The sequence below is a fragment of the Tenrec ecaudatus genome, chromosome 8 (assembly GCF_050624435.1).
Source record: "Tenrec ecaudatus isolate mTenEca1 chromosome 8, mTenEca1.hap1, whole genome shotgun sequence".
Lineage (NCBI taxonomy): Eukaryota > Metazoa > Chordata > Mammalia > Afrosoricida > Tenrecidae > Tenrec > Tenrec ecaudatus.
In genome coordinates this window covers 94072644-94093910 of record NC_134537.1, presented here as the reverse complement: position 1 = coordinate 94093910, position 21267 = coordinate 94072644, and the positions used below count along the sequence as shown (strand labels likewise).

The 21267-nt window shown below is 48.7% G+C and overlaps 1 protein-coding gene across 5 annotated transcripts in view; it reads left to right on the top strand.

Moving 5' to 3' along the window:
* PSD3 (pleckstrin and Sec7 domain containing 3) overlaps positions 1-21267 on the top strand; it is a 527311-nt gene that overhangs the window by 229573 nt on the left and 276471 nt on the right. Inside the window, exon 1 of one of the 5 annotated variants that reach the window (XM_075556570.1) lies at positions 6789-6937. The exons of 3 other annotated variants lie outside the window; for them this stretch is intronic. The gene's annotated coding sequence lies outside the window, so the exon portion shown is untranslated. Of the gene's footprint in view, positions 1-6788; positions 6938-7516; positions 7799-21267 lie in introns of those variants that run through there. One more of the 5 variants, XM_075556569.1, reaches the window with a different exon arrangement.

Genomic DNA, 21267 nt, shown 5'->3' with positions numbered 1-21267 from the left:
AGCTGCTGAACGAAAGATTGCCCGGTCAGTCCCACCAGCTGCTCTGCGGGAGAAAGAGGAGGCAGAGACAGTCCGTCTCTGTAGAAATTATGCAGCCTGGAAACCGTAGGGGGCAGCTCTACTCTGCCCTATAGCGCTGTTATGAGTCAGATCAACTCAACGGCAGGGGGTCTTGGTTTGGTCAACTGGGTAAGGAGCCCGGGTGGCACCGTGGTGAAGCACACGGCTCAGAGGTAGATGGTTTAGTGCACCAGCTACTCCGAGGGAGAAGGGTGGGCAGTCTGGGCTGCGAAGACTCACAGCTCTGGGAACCCTGCGGGGTATTTCTGATTCTGTTCTGTGGAATCCCGACGAACTGCCGTGATCAACTTGAGGGCAATAGGGTTTTACCTTGTAAAGGAGAGAGGGGTGAGGTTAATCAAACTGGGGGGATAAAAAGAGAGAGAGAGGAGATCAAGTGGCCTAACAATATCAGGTCCATAGAGGAAATGATTAAATGAAAATGAGTTATCACACCAGCAACAGCCATAACCTGAAAAATGGTCTTCCTGACACCCAGCCATACACACAAGACTCCCATCGCCTGCTGAACTGCCCGCACCCATGTTGCTAGGCTCTGAGCCATCTGAATCACCCAATCTGGATCTTCTTCCACATCCCTTTTAATAAAATATCTAACTGTACTTTCATTTTAATAGTTGCATGTATTACATTTCATGGATATTCCACAATTTATTTCACAGTTCTGCTGGTAATCGTTTAGATAATTCCCGCGTACGGCAGGCTGGTGGAAAGAAGTCCTGGCTGTTGATATTCATCTTAAACTTATCGCGGGCCTTACCATTCAAGGAACAAGCCAGGGAAAGCCTGGTGAGGGGAAAGATGCACGGCTTGCTCAGTGTGTGATCAGAGGGCACGGGAAGCCGAGTCAAAAATGGCTGAGCATCCCAGGGAATGGCTTCAGGGAACAATCAACGGAATGGACCCGGGAAGGAGAGGTGACAGGAGAACACCCTGGGTGGGGTGGGGGTGGTTTCAAGAAGGGGAAGGTGGAAGAGAGTGCAGAGGTGGGCGGTTTGGGGGCTTGAAGGTCTCCTGGAGAGACTTTGAAGTCACCCATTGGGAGGTGAGGCTGGTTGCTGTGGGAGGAAGATCGTGCTCAGCCTCAGAGTGGGTGGAGGACAGACTTGTGAGAGGCTCACAGCAGCACGCTTGGTGCTCTTTGTGGGATGCTCTTCGAAGAGGAAGATGCTGCGTGTCCTGGCAGCTCCTCCGTGCTTGCCTCACCTCTCGGGCAGTGGACTGTCGGAGAGCCAGGGCTCCCAGCCTGGCTTTTCTCTCCAGACTCAGGCAGAGCAGTGCCTCTGGCTCTGATGCTCTGCTCATTGGGCCGCTCTGGTGCACGTTCGATGGCTTCAGGAAGGGCTTGGAGATAAGGTTGCCCAGAGAAGTGCGAATGCTGCAATGCATGCGCTTTTAGAACGTCCCGGGTTGGATAACCGCGTGCGGAGGGACCGCAGGGGTGTGATAGATCTGGCTGCATGGAAGGACAGTCTTTTCTCAAAGACTCCAGATTTCTCACCCAAGCAGAGGTCAGCTCTCTAAATAAAAGCTGGGACGGCAGTTGATATTTTAATTGGTTGTGATAAGACCACAGTGTTTTTACATATCAATTGGGCAGCATTTAATTTGTAATGAAAGCAGTAACTTGTCCCCTCAGCCGAGGTCTCATTCCGCTGTCACGCCAGGTGAGGAATGTGATTCACTGACTGCCTTTGGACATTTAACATAGCAACATGGGTGTACCTGAACCTCAAATGGACATATTTGAATAATTTTTATTTTCTAGTCGTTCGCTTTATTTTCATATGCACTTTGTACAACTGCAGAGTCTGTATTGAACTGATGCCCACTCCTAAAAAAAGCCTTGCTAGTCCTGTGGGGTAGGCAATGTGCGACCCATCTTAAGGTCAGGGGTTCAAACTCAACAGTTGCTCCACCGGGGGAAGGTAGACCTGTCTGCTCCCATAAAGATCGACAACCTTGGGAAGTTTAGGCGGCACTCTCCCCCTGTTCTATAGGGTCATTGTGAATCAGGGTCACTGTGAATCGGAATTGTTTGAGGGCCCTGGACACACAGGGGTCATGATGCAACACACATACCACACACACACACCACACACACACACTACACACACACACACACACACACATGATTTAAAGGCCTTGGGGTATTTAGACCTGAGATACACAGAAGTCAGGATGCAAAGGGTACCAACATAGACACCCCCCCAAAAATAACAAATTAAAACAAAACCCCAATTCATTGCCCTTGAATTAATTGCAACTCCTAGTGACCCTGTAGGACAGAGTAGAGTACACTGTAAGGTTTCCAGGTGGTAAATCCTTATGCAGACTGCTACATCTTTCTCCAAGCACAGCTTGTGGATTTGAATCAACAACCTTTCAGTGAGTATCCAACCACTTTAACCCCTGCACTGCCAGGGCTCCCTGATGCAGGTGAAGTTGATGATAATCTCCCCCATGAATGCTAAAAAGGGTTAATAAGAATCTCCAGCTAAGCCAGCGGTTCTCAACTTGTGGGTCATGACCCTATGGGTGGCGGGTCAGACGACCTTTTCACAGGGGTCACCCGATTCATAACAGTAACAAAATTACAGGTATGAAGTAGCAAGGAAAAGGTTTATGGTTGGGGTCACCATAACATGAGGAACTGAAAGGGTTGAGTCATTAGGAACGTTGAGAACCACTGATCTGAGCAATATTTGCTACTAAATGCTTCGACTGTATAATCCCCATATGTCTATTTTAGATGCCTATATCTGAACCACCATTCACAGGTTTTATACTGGTTCCTGAATCTAAAATCATCCAAAGAAACCCTTCAAATCACATACATTGGAATGTTGAAATTTACTAGTTTTTCTACTCAACCATCTTGCTACCCACCAGCATTCGCCTGACAGCTGTTAGCGCTGCAGACTCACCAGCCTACACCTGACCTGTGAAGTCAGAATGTGAATTTCATCAAGCCAGCCAGGGTGATCGGTGTGCTCACATGTATTAAAGCTGAGAACCGTGGGCTGGGAAGGCCACACGTGTTAAAAAGGCGGTACCACACTGGCCATGAAACTTGACAACACAGTAGGAGTCCGTGAACTCTAAGCCCCTCACCACCAGAGCTTCTGACTCCCTGGACCTGGGGTGAGGCCTGGACACAGACCGAAGGAAGAGCTTCCCAGGTGATGCTAATGTGCAGCCGTGGTGGTCAAACTCCTGGCCCACAGAGTGTAATCTGTGGGTCAGCATCAAGGGCAAATTCAGGGTGCTTGTTAGAAAGGTGACACAGGCTGACTTAATCACAACAGGAATTATAACTGACGCTCAGCTGATTCTTAAGTACTTTAGAATTCAAGAAGCTCTGGAGGCTGGGTAAAAGGAAATCCCCTAGCACGGTGGTCCCTGCTCTCTGGGAGCAGGCCTGTCAAAGTTTACTGTGATGGCAGGAGGAAGGAGCATTCTCTTAGCAGATTTAGAAATGTGAGTGACCCTGGCTGGGAGTCTCAACATGATTTTCTGTGACATCACTGTCCAGCCTTACCCTAGAAAGGTAAGGTCTCTGACTGATCCAGGAAGCTGTGTGGCTTAGTGGCTAAAGGGGTGCGTTCTTGAGTCCCCTGTTTTCTCTCTAACCCTCAACTTCCCCATCTGGAAAGCAGAGTGATCCTTTGTTGACACTGACTGAGAACTCAGTGATGTTGGATATTATTCTCAGTAATAATGCTGCTTGGACAGTTGTCTGTAAATATCTTCAAAGTCACTGGGTAGTGAGATTGGCCTAGGATGTCATAAATCTGTAACAATAATTCTAAAAGTCTTAAGTTACTTGATGGCACAGAGTTTTGTTTTTTTTAAACCATTTTATTGGGGGCTTGTACAATTCTTATCACAATCCATCCATCCATCCAACCATCCATCCATCTATCCATCCATCCATCCATCCATCCATCCATCCATCCATCCATCCATCCATCCATCCATCCACTGTGTCAAGAACATATGTACATTTGTTGCCATCATCGTTCTCAAAACATTTGCCTTCTACTTGAACCCTTAATATCTGCTGCTAATTTTCCTCCTCCCTCCCCACTCCCCCTACCTCATGAGCCCTTCATCATTCATAAATTATTATTTTGTCATATATCGCACTGTCCGACGTCTCCCCCTGCCTTCTTCTCTGATGTCCCTCCCTCAGGGAGGAGGCTATATGTAGATTCTTGTCTTCATGATAGTTTCATTGCCTTTATAATTATTTTCCTTAGTAGCCCCAGCTCAACAGAAACAAGCTAACACGTTCTTGTCAGGAGTAATGCAAACTCTAGTGTAGGGAAAATCAGTAGTCGTCACAATGATTGTGAAACGAAATCAGAAGTTTATTATTCACACATAACACTCATTACAACAATCACAACACACCAACATCTGCCTTAGGATTCTTCATATGGTTCTATGGTCAGTTAGTACAGGTTGGTCCTTACTATTGGGCTATGGACTTCTCAGGACCCCCGATGGTGTAGTGGATTAAGCACTGGTTAACCTGCCATCCCAGAAGTCTGTCCGGTTCTGTAAAGATTGACAGCCTCTGGAACCTTAGGGAGCAGTGCTAATTTGCCCTATCGGGTCGCTGTGAGTTGGACTTGGCGACAGAGAGTGTGGTTTGGGTTGGATGGACCTCTCAGGTCTTAGTTTGGGGACTCGGAGTCTCCAATCACAAGACACAGTGCCTATTGGTCATTCGGTGATGGCTGAATGAAGAACTTGATGAGCCGCTGTTCTATAGCAGACTAAGCTGTTTCCCAAAGAGGGGGAAGGTACGATAAGGTCACAGGTCATTCTAGAGAGCAAGACTCTCGGTGTTCAGAGGCCAGGGCTCCTCTCCATTGAGGTGTCCCTGGCCCCTCCTGGGAGTGTTGGTTTTTTGAGATCACCTGTAAAGGAGGTGGTGAAAACGTGCCCATGTTTGGGGGTGGGGGAGAAAAGAGGCGGGGGGAAGAGGCTTTCCCTAGGAGCCCGGGTGGTGTAGTAGTTATGCTTTGGGCTGCTAACTACAAAGCGAGCAGGTTAAACCACCAGGCACTCCTCTGGAGGAAGACAGGGCTTTCCACTCTTGGGAAGTTAGCCTTGTGAATGACCCTGTTGTGTGGGGGCTCTCAGTGGCCGTCGCTCCGTGGCAGTGAGTTTGAAGGAGGGCAGGAGGCTTTCCTGATGAGGGCGAATGCCAGCAGCTGCAGTGCTTTCTCCGTGGCCTTGACAAGAGAGCAGGGTTCAAGGAATGCTCACCTCTGTGCTTCATTTTCCGGCCTGAACAGACAGGCAGATGCTATGCAGCGGGCTTTTAAAAACGCCTGACACATTTTGGGCGTGCCCAGACACGTGGAAACCGATAGATAAGCTTGTAAACCCATCATTCGATTTTAACAACGTTCCAGGCGCATTGCAATCCCCCTGGATTCCTGCATGCTGTGCCTCTGCTGCCCTTCCTAAACACCAAACCGCCACTGCCTGCTATGTGCATCGGGTCCATTGAGCCTGCTTTATTCATAGTATAAATTATATGAATAGCCGATAAATCGTTCTTCCATTTCCCAGTTGCTGGACCACTTCACTGTTTCCTGTATTTGTTACCTCCCTGTGGGGAACATTTGCGACTTCCAAGGCACCACCTGTGGGAGAGTTTCCCCAGGCTGCGTGCTTATACTCAACTGCTGGGTAGGAAGACTGGAATCATTTTCAGGGTGAACCGGGGCATCCTTGACGGGAGTATTTGTGTGTGTGTAACTTTGCCTCCTGTTTGTAAGTAGTTTTAAATTCTCTTACCTCCTGGTCTGCATAATTCCCACAAGCAAGAATGACAGGAGCCCCAAGGAAAGGCATGGGGAAGAGAACTGGTAAAGTCGGTGTGCTCTCCCTGTGGGGGCCCAGATGCTGAGTCTGGTATCCATTGGTTAGGTCTGGCAGTTGTCATTTGTCGCTGACCCTCCCGTCCAGCTCTGGCTCCTGGCCGATTTCTCAATTGCTTTGTGACAGTTGTTGCCTGTGTTTGACAGCTGTGCGGGTTGTCCGTCTGCTTCTGGCTGCCTGAAGCCAAATGTGAGCGACAGGACAAATGAGTCGTTTCAACAGATTAAAGGTGACATGAAAACAGGAAATGGAGAACTGGAAGTCAAAATAGAAAAAAGACACTAAGTCCCTAAGTTCACCTGTGAATTGAATGCGGCCCCGCCGAATTTTTATGTGACTATTAATGAGTTGAATCTGCATTTGCTGGATTTTTCAGCCTTTCCTGCACAGCCAGAATCTGTGTGCCCTAGAAATTCATCCTCTTAAAGGCAATACTTTATAAACTTAGTGCTGTTAAAGAGGAGCACGGCAGAATGACTTTTTGTTTTTTCGTGTGTGTGTGTGTGTGACGTGTTGGACTTTCTCCCTTCCACAATCAGCAACATTTCATTCTTCTCCAAGTAAAGGAGATCGGTCCTCTGTCCCTAGTTTTACTCCCCGAGACCTATTGTTGACGTGTGCTCTGGAGGCTGAAGGGTTAACCCGGAGGTTTGTGAGGTCATGTGTGACTTCATCGCATCTGGACTTTTGAAGCAGGTCACTTGGAGGGAAGCCGCTGATGGGAGAGGGGAGGCTGGGGAGGGGGGAAGGAGTCCTTCAGCTCCTTTCAAGTTCTCTCAGCGCTCAGCCCTGGAGGGCTTCAGTGGCCTTCCGGGAGAATGCCATCGCACACTTGTGCGTGGGAAGCGGCTTCAGGGGGGCATTTGAGGAGCCCTTGCCGAAGATGAAAGTTTACTAAGCCACATGGATTGGGAGCATGCTCTTCCTCTCCCAAGCGGGCAGAAGGCTGAGGGAGGTAACTGGAATTTGGTTTATTTTCTTTGTCTGCTTCCAAGCAGGACTGGATTATGCGTGGTTGCAGTTACAGAACATCCCTTGGAGCCGAACACACTACTCCGAGTGGAAAACCTTGTAAGAAAGAGAATGGGCGTGTGCTACTTTCTAAATAAGGGCTGACGGAGACGAAGAGGGTCTGGCACATTTGGCAATGGGAGGTTTGTCCTCCTGAGGCTGTTTGCTCCTCTTTGGGGAACTGCTAGGTAGACAGAGCTTGGGATGCGGTTCTCTCTCTCTCTCTCTCTCTCTCTCTCTCTCTCTCTCTCTCTCTCTCTCTCTCTCTCTCTCTCTCTCTCTCTCTGTCTCTCTGCACCTCTGTACTTCTCAGCTGTCTTTTGTGAAATTTCAGGCATTGGAAGGCCACCAGTTTGAGCTTGGTCATGTAGTGAGTGGGCTTCGCTCCGGCAACTGGGCCAGGCTCTCCTCTCTTTTACGCATCACTGCTCTGCAAAGAAAGTTGGCTGTTCGGCTGGGATGGAAAGGTGTTTCATCTTTTGAATGCAGCCCTGGGCTTGACATTTCAAAGCCAAGCCATTCAGGTGAAGGGACCAGGGCAACGTTGGGAGTTTTATCTGGAGCTGAGGGAATTTTAGCTGCACAGTTTATCTCTGAGAAGGTCTCTCTCTGATTCTGCGCTCAACAGGCACAGATAAGTGCGGGGCCCAGGGGGGCCGGTGATGTTGCAGAATGGGGACTAGCTGGCTTGTTGATAGGTGGGTTCATTTCACCAGCACCCAAGCCTCAGTGAGAACAGCTGTACCTGTGCCGCCGGGACGCTCAGCTGTTTATAAACTTACAGGATTGTGTGTGTGTGAGTGAGGTAAGTTGGTATTTCTTGCATTCCTTACCAATTCTAAGTTCATTAATTTCATGCTGTTGATTAAGTTGCAGTGTAACTTTAATCTTTTACAAATATTTTAAGTTCATTAATTTTGTTTATGTTTTCAGGGTAGTTTTTTTTTATGTCATTCATCTTACACAGCCCACGAGCGTGAAACATCTGTCTTGTCTCTTTGGGCATCGTATTTCATGGTGCTGATATTAAAAGACAAAGGAAATACTTCAGAAGTACTTGAAACGTTTTTTGGGAGGCATATAACCCAGCGATTGCCAGCCTGGACTTGGGAGTCCTAGTTGATCCAAAGGCCAGAGTTGTACTTTCTCTTCCTACTACCGCTATTACTTCACCACACCTGAGCCTCAGTGTCCTTGTCTGTAAAATCGGCACCATAATCGTGCCTGACTTGAGTGGTGGTTGTGAGAATTACATGAAGCAGGCAGTAAATGTGCTTTCTTCTGCTTGAATAAAGGCTTTATAAACACAAACAACATTGGCTGTTGTATTCCTATTGAAATGGTTCGTCTTTGCCTCGGGCCAATGAGACAGATGAGACCTGATGGGGAAGAATTCCACACTGTTGGCACACTCTCTTTCTGGCAAGGTTCTGGGCAGTCCTCTTTCACACACCGCCTCCAGCCTCACCCCTCCACCCGCCCGCCCAGCCCATCTCTCCAATACCCTCTTTGTTGGAAAGAAGCGAAAAAAGGAAAAGAAAACAATAAAACAACTATCGATGCGTTACTGCACCTCCACCAAACTGTCTTGAGAAATCACGAAGGGCACCCTGTGGATCCGGAGCTCAGCTGTAGTGTCTTTCAGTCCGTGCAGAGCAGCCCTGTGTGCACAGGGAGCGCCTCGGCCGCGCGGGGCCACAGGATGGAATAAGGTGCAGAAGCGGCCGTTCCTCCATTTGTTCCAAAGGTGAAGGTGCCTTTGGCAGGGAGGTAGCAGCGGCTCTGGGTAGGGCTTATTGGTAGTGCTAGCTTGGCTCTATTCTATCTCTGTGCCCCAGGAGTTGACAACTCTGTGAAAGCCAATTGGCCCTTCTGAATGTGTTTCCCTCCCGGCTGTAACGTGGGAGGATCTTCCATCTAAGCCCAGGGCCATCCAGGAGATGACAACTCAGGGGGACTCTAGACGACAAGCTAGAACTGCCCTGTGCGTTTCTGAGACAGTCACTCTTGGCCGGAGTAGAAAGCCCCTCCTTTCTCTCAGGAGCGACTGGCAGCTTTGATCTGTCGACTTTGCTGTGGACAGTCCAACTTGGCTCCCCTGCCCCTCCCCCAGCCCCCTTGGTGACTGAAGCAATCAAACAAGTTAAAAATATGTGACAGTACCCAAGCAATTAATTAGGTGCTCAAGGTTTTGATCCCCCAAAGATCGCTGATCATGGTTACAGTCGAGGGCCAAGAGCCCAATTTGCAGACAAGTTTGGATACCTCTGTTGAGCCTTAGGAATACCACACCAGTGCTTCTAAAGAGCATTTCCCTGTGTTACTAGTTGACTGTTTACCTGTGGTTACTTAGTGGCAATTCTGGGTCCTGGGTGGCTTAGTCACCAGACCTTTAATCCGGGGTCCAGGGCTCAAGTCTCTGCTTCCCGGCCCGCTTGGGCACTTCTCTCAGTCCCTTGGGGCGGATCGGACTCGCTGAAGGCATGGGGTATAGTGTGCTAGTTTCTTTGGGCTCATGACTTCTAGTGGAGTCAAAACCTTAGCAGCTTTTGGATTCAATTTTAACCTCATTCTCAGAAATATTATGGAAGCAGTGCCCACCAGTGGTGAAAACTCAGCATGAAGCCCCTTCTGCCTGCTCCCCCAAAGCAGCCTCTTTGCAACTCTAGGGATTCAATCTTCCACTGCCTCACTCATGCAGAAGCTCCAACATAATCTGGAAAGTTCTATTGGGGCTGCCTGCTCCCTGTTGCCTCATTTCCGCCCGGGGTTCTGTATCCAGTGCACTGTGTGGAATGTTTGGAAGGCCGTTAGAGAGAACCCACCCGCCTGCACAGCTGGGCTGTGTCACCAGGAGCCCAGGACACTTTCCAGGCTCAGTCCTAGCTATCAGTGTGGTTCACGTGATCTGGCCAAACGTTGTCAGGACCTGCTGGGAGTGTCGTCAGTCCTGAAGCTTCCCGAGGGCAGAGCCCCTGTTGGGTTCCAGCTGGGATTTTGGTCATTGTTTAGCTGGCCTGAGGGTGTGGTACCATCCGTGGCCCTTTGGTCTACTGTTGGCTTTGGCCTTTTCTCACTAATGATACTGGGTGGAGGTGGTTTCGAAGCAGGTGCCTTGGCTTTGGAGTTGGTGGACTGGCCTCAGTTTCCAGAGTTGCTACCCAACACCTGGGATCTGGGGCAAGGCTGCCTAGGGCCTCTGGTTCTTCACCTTCAGAACAGACTGCTGTGAGGGTGAAATGAGATAAAGGTAGACAGACCGCTGTGTCTGCCATGGGCTTTTAAGAATGATGGTTCTTAAATAGGTTATTCGGAGGACAAGGGTTGCTTCTTTGATCTAGTTCAGGCAAACGGAACTGTGTGTGCTTGGGAAGCGGCGAGGTCAAATTTGGCTGTCTTGTGGGATCCTCAGACTTAGTACCCTTTGCTGTGGTCTGTCCGCTGCTGGTGGGCAGAGCAGCCTGCGTTCACCAGGGGTGGGGCAGTAGGATTCCTGGGCCTGGGCTGTTCTCAAACGGTCACTCCCTTTTGTTGCTTCAGCTGGTTCTTTCCCGAGGCTTTGCTTTCCGGCACTGGAGCACCGAGAACCTAGCTTGTCTTTACTGGGCTACTGATGCTTCGTGAGTCCCGGGAAGAGTGGATTCAGCGCTTGAACCCTCACCCCCCACCCCGTTTCCTCATCTACATCAAGGAGGACTGAACTGGAAGGCCCTTGGGGATGCTCACTTTGGCCCGTGGGTGATGTAGCATTATCTTCTCTTTTCTACCTCCATTTTTATGCAACTGAGGACAGTTTTTCTCTGAACAGGTGTGACAGGTATAAGAAACTCGCTGACTTGTAATGGCCCCCAGCAGGTTTCTGAGGCCATCACTGTTAAGGGCAGTAGAAAGCGCATTCGTTCTCCCACATGACAGGTATAGGAGGAGGGTAAACACCGGGCAGACGACTGTGCTATGCTGTGTCCAGAGACTTAAGTGTATTGAAATCTTGTAAAGGTTTCAAGGTGTTAAGCGCGAGTATCAAGTCACCTAGCTGACACCTCACTGGCGTTGCTTTGCCCAGAGCAGAGCAGGTCTGCTGTGTGTTTGGCCTTTTCTCACTAATGATACTTGGTAGAGGTGGTTTCGAAGCAGGTGCCCTGGCTTTGGAGTTGGCTGAGTGGGCTCAGTTTCCAGAGAGGCTGCTCCACACCTGGAATCTGGGGTAAGGCTGGTTAGGGCCTCTGTTTCCTCACCTCCAAAACAGACCTCCATGAGGGGGAAATCAGATAATGCGGATGAAAGGTTGACACTGCTCTCTCTACTATGGATTTTAAAGAATGGTGCCTCTGATTGACATTCAGAGGTCAAGGGGTTATTTCTTTGATCCAGGGCTTCGGAGTGTTAGACCTGTTGTTGGGGGACCTATGACTGCCTCAAGGGAGATAGAGACGAGAATGTGACAGTTGTAGTCCACAGGTGTGAGGTCAATCAGGAGTTGGCATCCCACTCCGTGATAAGTGACAGCAACAACATGGCAGCTGCTGGCTGAAATGGAGAGGCCACTTTAAGAAGCAATGGAGAAACTATTCTTTCAGCTTCTGGCAATAATCCCGGTAGGGCAGGGAGGGTCCTTTTGACCCCACTGTGTGGGAGATGGTTACTCGGCCGGGTTCCCTTTCTCAGAACACTCATTCATTCCCCTGGTCTCTTCCCCAAGCTCTTCCTCTGCGTGTTGTTGAGTTCAGAAGCCTGCCTGCCTGCCTGCCTGCCTGCCTGCCTGCCTGCCTGCCATGGGGATTTCAGTCCTCCTTTCCCGGGGCCAGACTGCAGGTCTAAGTATCAGGATAGTCCAGGACATTGTAGTGCCTATATTGCTGCTGAAAGAAAGGTGATTGGAAACCAGGTTAAAACTTCTGTGTAGCTTATCAATAGGAAACCTCAGGGCCGGTCCAATTATGGGAGAAAGCTAAAGGCTACTGGGAGGTCTTTAATGAGTCTTCAGAGGGAGGGAGGGAAGGAGGGAGAGAGGGGCGCAGCAGCTAGGTCCAGTGGTAGAGACCTTGGAAGATGATGTCCTTCTGGTTGAAACAGCTCACCAGAGGGATGTCAGGAGTCAGGGCTGACATGGAGATTTTGCTGATGAGATTGTGACACTTTGTGCTGATACCAAGGGGTGGTCTCGCCGATGTTCGTGCTGCATCATGGAGCAAATCATTCTGTAAAGTGCCTGCCTTGTGTATACATGCTTTGGTGGTGAGGCTATGGCCCTAGGACTAGACCCCAGGAATGAGCTGGTGGCAGCTGGGTTTGGTCTGGTGTTTCCTGGCATCTTGACACAAAGAAGGTAGGGTGCCACATGGGCTAGGACTTCCTCATTCACCACAGACATTGCACTGTGGAGCATTTCTACTCCTTATCTTGAAGGAACCAAAGAGCATCCAGTTGAAACAGCCAACAATTGGCGGTTGCCCTGAGATCACCATGGACTGCCTTATACATGGGGCCCACCTCCACCCTCCCTGGGGCCCCAACTCTGTGTACAGTGCCTCAGTCCAGCAAGAAAGGTGTGCTGATTTGGAGACTCTTCAATTGGCAATATGAACTTTATATACCAATCCCTTGAAAGGAACTTTTAAAGAAAAGTTAACATTTTTTTTACTAGCAATTGCTTCCCTGGGAAATTTAGGTTGAAGAGAAACAGGCATCCAGCAACACATGCATGCATGTGCACCTGGGCATACACACACACATACACACACACAATTTCCAGACATGTCCTACCACGAGAGAAGCATGCAGCACTTATATCTGAGCCACTGTTTTACTGTCTGAAACATCAGCACTGTTGTGGGCTCTTGCTGGGTTCCATGCCTGCTGACTCACCAGCTGCAGACTGGGAGCTGGCTGTCACCTGAGTCAGCAAGATCGCTTCCTGCGGTACCCGGGTCTTCCTGGGAGGTCTTGGGCAACACGGCTGTGGAGCCCACGCTGGCGAGTGGCGGGGAGATGCATCTGGTGAGGGGAGGCTGCAAGCCAAGGGTGGGGTTGCCCTGCCCAGCGTGTGTTAAGAATAACGAAGTTGGCTACTTAGCAAGATTTATCTTGCATTGCACTGTGTTATGAAAACCTATCAGAGGACAGCAGCTTGAGGTCATTGTACACCAATTTCATTCAAAGTTAAGTGTGCCACCTTACATTTTTAATAATAGTGTCATTTAAAAAAGTAGGATTTAGGGATTCCAGCCCCCCGCCCCCCAAATTATTGGCTATTATGTGGCCAGTAGCTGCCTCCTCTTTTCTTGTGGGCATGTTTCCCCCTCCTATTTACTCTCCTGCTTCCCGTCTGCTCTTATCAGCACCGCTTGGGTAACTATGGGGATTTTCCTTGCCTTGACTTGATGGACCAGGCTATGTCTCCTCTGTTGTTTCCTGGCCCACCGTCTGTCGTCTATGTTGTTGAGTTGTATGTCCACACTGCTTAACCCATCGTGTAGATTGAGATTGATAGTGACCCTACAGGACAGAGTAGCATCGCTCACTGGGATTATCAAGGCTAGCCATATTTATGGAAGCAGAAGGACACATCTCTTCCTACAGAGCTGCCTGATGGCTTCAGACCATCAGCCTTTCAGTTAGGGAGCACTCCGCCCAATGTGCCACCATGCCCCCTCTGGGAGGGGGGCTTTGAAATGTTTATGACAAAGAGAATAAAAAGATAATGGGGAATGTCCATGAACTCTTAAAGCCTCCTCATAACTACTGATGGACGAGGCATCTAAGTGGTTACAAACTGAGGTCCTTGCACATCTGAGGCCCCTGTGGCATCGTCATCCAGGAGGAGGTTACCTTCTGACCCATCTGTGGAAGTGAGACCCCCGCGGTCGCCCTGTGTTGACTCCGAAGCAGGTGGTATGCAATGAGCGAAGCTGGGAAATGGGGACTCCTAGTCAGTAACCTCGGCAGGGTCATTACGGGGCTGCAAGATGAGAGCCGATGAAACAAGCGCCCAAGGGAGTCAGACTACACAATCCCATCACTTGACTCTGAATCATTGTAATTCAGTTAGCTCCCCATGCCCAAGTATACCGAGCACATCAAAGAGCAAGCGAGGGACTGTGAAATTACAGCAGGGAGGAACACACCAAGAAGCTGCTCACACGAAGGCTCCGAGCTGGTGGAGGGCGAGGGAGCATCTTGCCTCCTGTTGCCCTTGGAACTGCCGACACAGCTCTGCGCTGCCCTTCCGTGGGAGCTGGGCCTGCCAACTTCCCTTCCTGGTACTGAGTGGACGAGGTGAAATCTTTATTTGGAAACCGCAAGCCCACTTGTTCAGAGGTGAGGGTGCAGGGATAGCAGTTATTTATCATTTTCTTTGCTCGGCTGGAGTCACAGCCTGATGACCCTCTCTTTTTCCCGTCTCTTGTCAGAAGGCCCTTACTTTAAACCTGAAGGTAGACGTGTAAGCCGCGCCACTGAGATGAAACCAGGACATGGGAGGTAAAGGCGGTGTAATCCGCTGTTAGTTCTCCCGTGTGGGCTCTCGTGGGCCCTGCTTTTAGGAGAAGACTTCCTGCGCTCTGGACTTGAAAAAGATCATGTAGCATCAGCAGTCCGCTTGCTGGGTTTGTCTTGTATTTTACACTCACTCTGTGACTCTTGGCATTTCCTTACCTGTGGTTGAGCTGGTCTCCTCTCTAAAACGAGAGTTGGGCCAGTTGATACAGAAGATTAATTCCAGAGCGCACAAGCGTGCGTGCGTGCGCTTTCCTTCATTGGCACACCCACCGGATGAGGGGTCTTGAGGGGCAAGGAAATGAAGACCCAGCAGATGTTGCTAATTGCTTATAGGGTAAGTCCTAACCATCTTGAAGGTGGAAGCTATTTTTATAGTTTAGTACGGCATTAAATCCAGGGCAACACAAAATGTTTTTTTTTTTTTAATGGATTGTTCTTTGGGTCGATGCACTAATTTCGGCATTTATTTATCAAGGTGTCAGCAGACTGGGGCACTCTGTGTCACAAGTGCAGCCTTGCCGTGCCTTCCCCGGCTGAGGTTCCCACCACCTAGCACGCCAGCAGACTTTTGAATCCTCTCTCCCTTCACCAAGGAAATGTCTCTCTCCAGGAGATTTTAGAAATGTCTGTCACTTCCTCTCTCTCATTCTTATGTTTTTCCTCAAGAGTGGTGAGCCCCTATCCTGTTCCCCAGCCTACACTGAAGGCCCAGATACATCTAAGTTGAAGGGCCAGTTTGGGCTCTGAACCTTGACCTGAGGTTTAGAAGGAAATCCAAGTGGGTCTCCAGGGAAGCGACAGCCCTTTCCTTCTTGATGCGGCGTGTGTCCATCACACATTTTTATTTCTGATTGATAAGGTTGAGCACATGGTGCTGAACTGCTTATCGGGAAACCTCTGGTCATGAGAGGACCAGGGTGTCTCCTTTTTCTGAGCCTTATCTCTGGGGGGTACCCTGGGCCAACTTGAGTTGGCATAATTGCCTTTGGTGAGTTTCAAACTCCATCCCATCTTAGTGCAGGAAAGAAGGCTAATGTCCGTCTGCCCAGTCCTGAGGAATGTCTTTGATTTGTCTCCCACCAGTCAGTAACCCGCACGGGCGCACGTGCATTCAGTTAGCCATGCTGTGGAGCAGTGATGCCAAGGCTTCCGTGTGTGTGTGTGTGTGTGTGTGTGTGTGTGTGTGCAGAACAACCCTTCTGTGTTTTCAGATGGCCAGCTTGATTCCTGTGGGTTTCACTCTTCTGTTTCTCAGTTGATGGAAGGGTGAGACTGGTGACACTTGGAAGGTGGGCAATGGGGTTCAAGTTCCCACAACCTATAAACAGACCCAGCTGCCCAGCTGGACACTCCTGAGGCCATGCGTGGGCAGGTAATTGCCACTCTGCTATGTCATTCTTCCCTCGGGAACATGAAAAAGTATGAAGGCCCCGGGGAACCTGTCTGCACCTTCCTGGAAGAGAGCCAGATTCCGCGGCTCATGACTGATGTGGGAGCTCCTCCTCAGGAGATGGTCCGCAGGGGCTTGAAGCTTGTAGGGTTGGGCGGTCTCAAGTAACACTGCCAGCGAGGAAATGTGCTGATCGTTATTGAAATTCCCCAAAAGGGTCTTTTCCCTTCATGACAATCTCCCTTTTGCTTGCACTGCCCCACGAGTTGAAACTGTTCTGGCTAGGGTTTGGAGAACCGGTGTCAGATTGAGGTATCCAGGCTCTGCCTTCCCAGATTGGAGGCAAAGTGTTTCCCACCCATTCGGAATGAACTGTTCATTGTAGCCAGCGTTGTGTGGACAGCTGGTTTTCACAATCCTTTAATGAGGCCTCTTTGTGTGTCTATCCCCAGTCCAGCCCTTTCTGGAATTGTCTAACTGTGTTTCTTCTTACCATCTTCTGAAACAGTGGAGCCCTGGCAGTGAACAGTGTTCCTTGTAAGTTAATGTTTGAGGGTTTGTCTTTTTCCTTAAGAGAGCAGTTCGTTGTGTTGAAAGGGAGAGTTAGGGACTGGTTAAAATCTCAAACAAATCCACTCGCTTGAATCCCCCCAACCCCAACCCCCCCACTCGGCCTAGTGTCAGAGTGTCCTTTCCCTGGAAGTGATTCAACCTTAGTGTGGTTTGGGATCAAATATACACAACAATAAGGGCTATAAATGCATTGGATGGGAAGAAGATCCTTATAGTTAGCCTAGATAAGTATACTTCAAGTTGTTTATATACAGGGCCCTGCACTGGAGAGAGGCAAAAGTATTTGCCTTCTGGGAAGAAAGACAGGGCTTTCTACTCCCGCAAAGGGTCACAGTCTCAGTGACTCCCAGGAGTTCTACCCTAATCCTATAGGGGCCCTTTGAGTCGGCACCAACTCAGTGGCCATGAGTTTGCATTTTGTTTTTGTGTGTGAGGAAGCATAAAGACGCTTTTCAAGTTTCGAGTAGATGTGTTTCTACCTCAACTCATTAATGTGCAGAGAGCAAGCTAGGAAAGGCATTTCAACGTTGAAGACTTGTAGGAAATTTCACTCCCTTAAGAATTCCCAGGGGGCACTTCCTGTACTGCTCCATCTAGGGTTTCTTCATACTTGAATAATAACTACCAGAACTGCCGTCTTCCCTGGGAAGAAAGCTCTTGGCTAACAATGGCTAGCTCATGTGATTTGAAGTTATTTTAAGATTCGGAATCCCTTCAAGCTATCTTATGGAACTAGACTCTGACAATGTGACCCTATGAGTGTGTGCAGGGTTAAGGAGCCCATCTTTACCAGAATATTTGTCTAGACACGTTACCGTTTCCTAAACGTATTGCCTTGAGCTAAAAACAAAACAAAACACAACCCTGACTTTTCTTTCTCCAATAGTTGGGTCATACCAATGTCAGTGCCTGACACTAAGTGCTGTACTGTGTTCACTGTCGTCGTCATTGACAAGAAATCCCCTACACTTTGGACAATGCCTCTGTTTCCATTGTTCTGCGTATGTAGCTCCCGTTAGGCACAGCGCTTGGATCGCCACGAGGGAGGGCATTGTGTGTACTCATCTTCTACGGCTCCACTAAACTGTGTCCTTCGCTGTGAATCCTTGGGTCGGTGGTGTAGACAGTTTAAATGTGTTCAGCTGCCAACGGAAAGACTGGTGGTTGCAGTTCGCCCAACCTTGGAAGACGAAGCCCGGTGTGATGGGCTTCCCTCAACACCTTCCAGAGCACGGTTGTACTTTGACACACTTGGGGTCACCAGGAAGTGGCATCGACTTAATTGAAGACGGTGCTTCTTCTGTTTGGTGCCCCGAATCCTGGATAGGAGGGAGGGTTGAAATTGTATCTCAAAGCAGCTGTGAGAGACAAAACATTAAAAACCTAGAATACAAGACTTTCTCCAGTACCTATCCAGGGGAGAACAACATTCTAGACACCTCTGATACTGCTTTATTTTATGAAGCAAAAAAACAACAACAACAACAAAAAACGGAAAATGAAGTGTGTGACTCTCGCTGAGATTTTTAGGTGTGGCGATCCTACCTGACTCTGCTGGCGCTTGCCTAATTAGAACAGTGCTCTTTCAGCCCCAACTGGCAAGCCTTGGACTGTTACCTCTGAGCTGGCTGTTCAAACCCACCAGCCACTTGCTCCCCTAAAAATGCACAGCTTCAGAAACGCTGTGTAAGTTTGCTGTGAGTTGGAATGGACTCGATGATAGTGGGCGGATTTATAGCCCAACTGATGATTTTATTTTCTACTAAAGCCATAGCAGAGGGCCAATCTTCTCTCCCCCTTTCTTATTTTTTAGTTTTATTGGCATATCAGTCACATATCAGACATTGAATAGTTCACTTATCTAAGAAGAGCTGTGTGACCATGAACACAATTTCAGCACACTTTCTTCTTTCTCATACTCTTGCGCAGAGAGAGAGCTAGCTCTCCATTTCCCCCATCCTCCCCTGCCCTGCTTGCCATGCCATGCAGGTCTAGGCCAATCTAGATTTACCTCTCCTGGATTTCATTTACAGAGAATCACACAAAACCCAAACCAGAAACAAGCAGGAAGAAACCAAAAAACCGATGAAACAAAACAGGAAAAACCTCAATTGAAAAGAAAGAAAATATGGCAACTGATGCAACTTTAAAAAGGGCCAAAAGATCGGATAACACGACGTTACGTTTTAGCCTAGCTGCCATCATGGCCTTTACAATGCCTCCGTCCGATAGCTAGGCTGTTCCCAGCCCTGGACTGTGCTCAGATGGAATTCACTGGAGGCTTCATCCATGTTGATCCTGCAAATGAATGTTGTGCTTCCATTGTGTGTTAGTCTGGGCTTACCAGAGAAACGAACTCTTTGACGCTCATTGTATAAGAGAGAGTGTATATCCAAGAGTAATTGTATATTGAGGAAACATCCCAACCCAGTCGAGACCAAGTCCATAGGTTTGCTATTAGCCAAAATGTCCAACACTAGTCCATAAATTCTACAGACTCATGCAGTACAGGCAGTGATATCAAAAGCAGGAAGACCATAGGCCAGTGGGTGAAAAGTCTTGTGGAGGCATCTCAGCACTGTCGCAGCTCTCCATGGGGCTCCTCCAGCTCCAGGGCTCTGACTGCCATCAGCATGGCTCCATGTGGCTTGTCATCAGGAATGTGTGTGAGAGAGAAAGTGTATCCCTCCTCCAGAGAAGAAGAGAGGAAGTTCCCAGTATCCTCATGAGAAGGCCACACCCACAAGGAGGGCCCATCAGGCTGTGACCTGATTGACAGGCTAGTCTCCACCCCTTCATTCTTGTATCAAGTTGACAGGAAATTATGTAACCACCACACATTATTATCCATAGTCCTGCAAACCAGTGTTCTGAATTTAAGCTCTGCTGCTCTTTCCCCCTTCAGCTTTGGGATTTCTTCCTTGCAGTCCTTGGATTTCACAAGCTGGCGTGCTTCATTGTGGATTTAGTTGATGCCTCACTTAGATGGCTGCTTGTTTCAAGCCAAGCCTTTAATACCCCAGATGTTTTTTTTTGTTTTGCTGATAGCCACACACTAGCTGGCTTATTAACCACCCGCTGCTATTGCACCCGTATCTTCAGTGAGCTCTTCATGAAGGTGAGCGAGGCCGTCTTCATGAGTGGTACTTGGACTATGTTAGCAACATGGGAACTGAGCATCAACTTGTAAAAGTGAGAACATTCAGACTAATTATTGGTCTCTGCTCATGAAAAAGCCACATGTCGTACCAAAATGCCTTGGTTTCCCAGGACTTCCATAATAGGTTACCGCAATGAAGTAGCTGAAAACAGTGGAAACCCATTCTCTTCCAATTCTGCAGGTTAGAACGCTGAAATCGGGCGTTGGCAGGGCCAGCCTCTCTGGGGTCTCTAGAGAAGGTTCCCCCCTTGCCTCTTTCTAGGCATTCCATGTCTTGTAGTTGCGTAAGTCGGATTTGTCTCCATTGTCACATGGCCATCTTCCTCTGCGTCTGGCTCTTCCTCCTCTTGTAACAAGTATCGGTCAGCGTGGATTAGGGATAACTCTATTCTGGTTTCAACCGGTGTTTATTGATAGCATCTTCAGAGTGTACTAGGTCACATTCATAGATATGACGACTTAGCAATCCGCAGTGCCTCTGTTCTGGCACAAAGGAACACCTGGACTTTAGCACTGCAACTGGACTTGAGTCTCTTCACTCATTTCCTGATCCATTTTTATGTCTAAGGCTTTTGCCAGGAGAGCTCTCATGGACTAAGTGCTAACAACATCAGTAGGTTGATAAAATCAGGCAACTCTTTGTGAGAACTACTCATCTGAATCCTAAGTGCTCTCATAGGAGTTTTCCCACCAAAACCATAAGGTGATAACAAGGCTCACTGACTCTGGAGTCTTCCAGGCTGGAGCTGTTCAGGCAGTCATCTAGAGTTCCCAGGTTGCGTCCAAGTTGATCTTCTGGGAAAAATACTAATAGGCATGATCCTTAATAGCAGATACACATCTTATTATCTATCTGTGTTAGTCCGGGTAGACTAGAGAAACAAATTCAGAGACACTCATGTGTATAAGAAAGAGTTTTATATAAAAGAGCAATTACATATTGAGAAAGCATCCCAGTCCAGATCAGTCTGATATTAGCCCATATGTCGATACTATTCCATAAATTCCTCTTTAGACTGACACAGCCAAGCAATGACATTGAATGCAGGAAGATCACTGGCTAGTGGGTGGAAAGTCTTGTGGATCCAGTGGTGGTGGAAGCATCTCAGCCCTGGCGTGGGTCTCCATGTGGCTCCTCTAGCTCCAGGGCTCTGGCTCTATCAGCGTAGCTCCATCAGGCTCGTCACCAGTAATGTCTTGCAGGGAGTGAGTGTATCTGGCCTCCAATGAGCTATTTATTCACCATGCCTCCAAATGAGGTCATCAAGCTGCAACCTGATTGACAGGCTAAACCCCACCCCTTCACAAGGTGATGAAAGATTATGTAACTGCCACAGACTCCAGGTACTTTTTCCTCCATGTGATTGCAAAGCCTTTCAGAGACTAAAGGTAGGTGTCCTCTGTCACTTCTGTCTCTCTTGCATTTACATGGATCTTGAGTGCTCTGCTTAGAAATGTAGCTGTGGTTAGCTCCGACTCCTTGAGAACCCCACGCAGAGCGGAGTTGGACTGCTGTGACCAATAGGGGGCTCATTGTCTGATTTGGGGGACGTAACCACCAAACCTTTCTTCCTAATCTTTGTCTGAAATCTCTGAGATCTGTTCCGTAGCAACTAAGCTCCCATTGATGGATGGTGATTTCACATGAAATTCA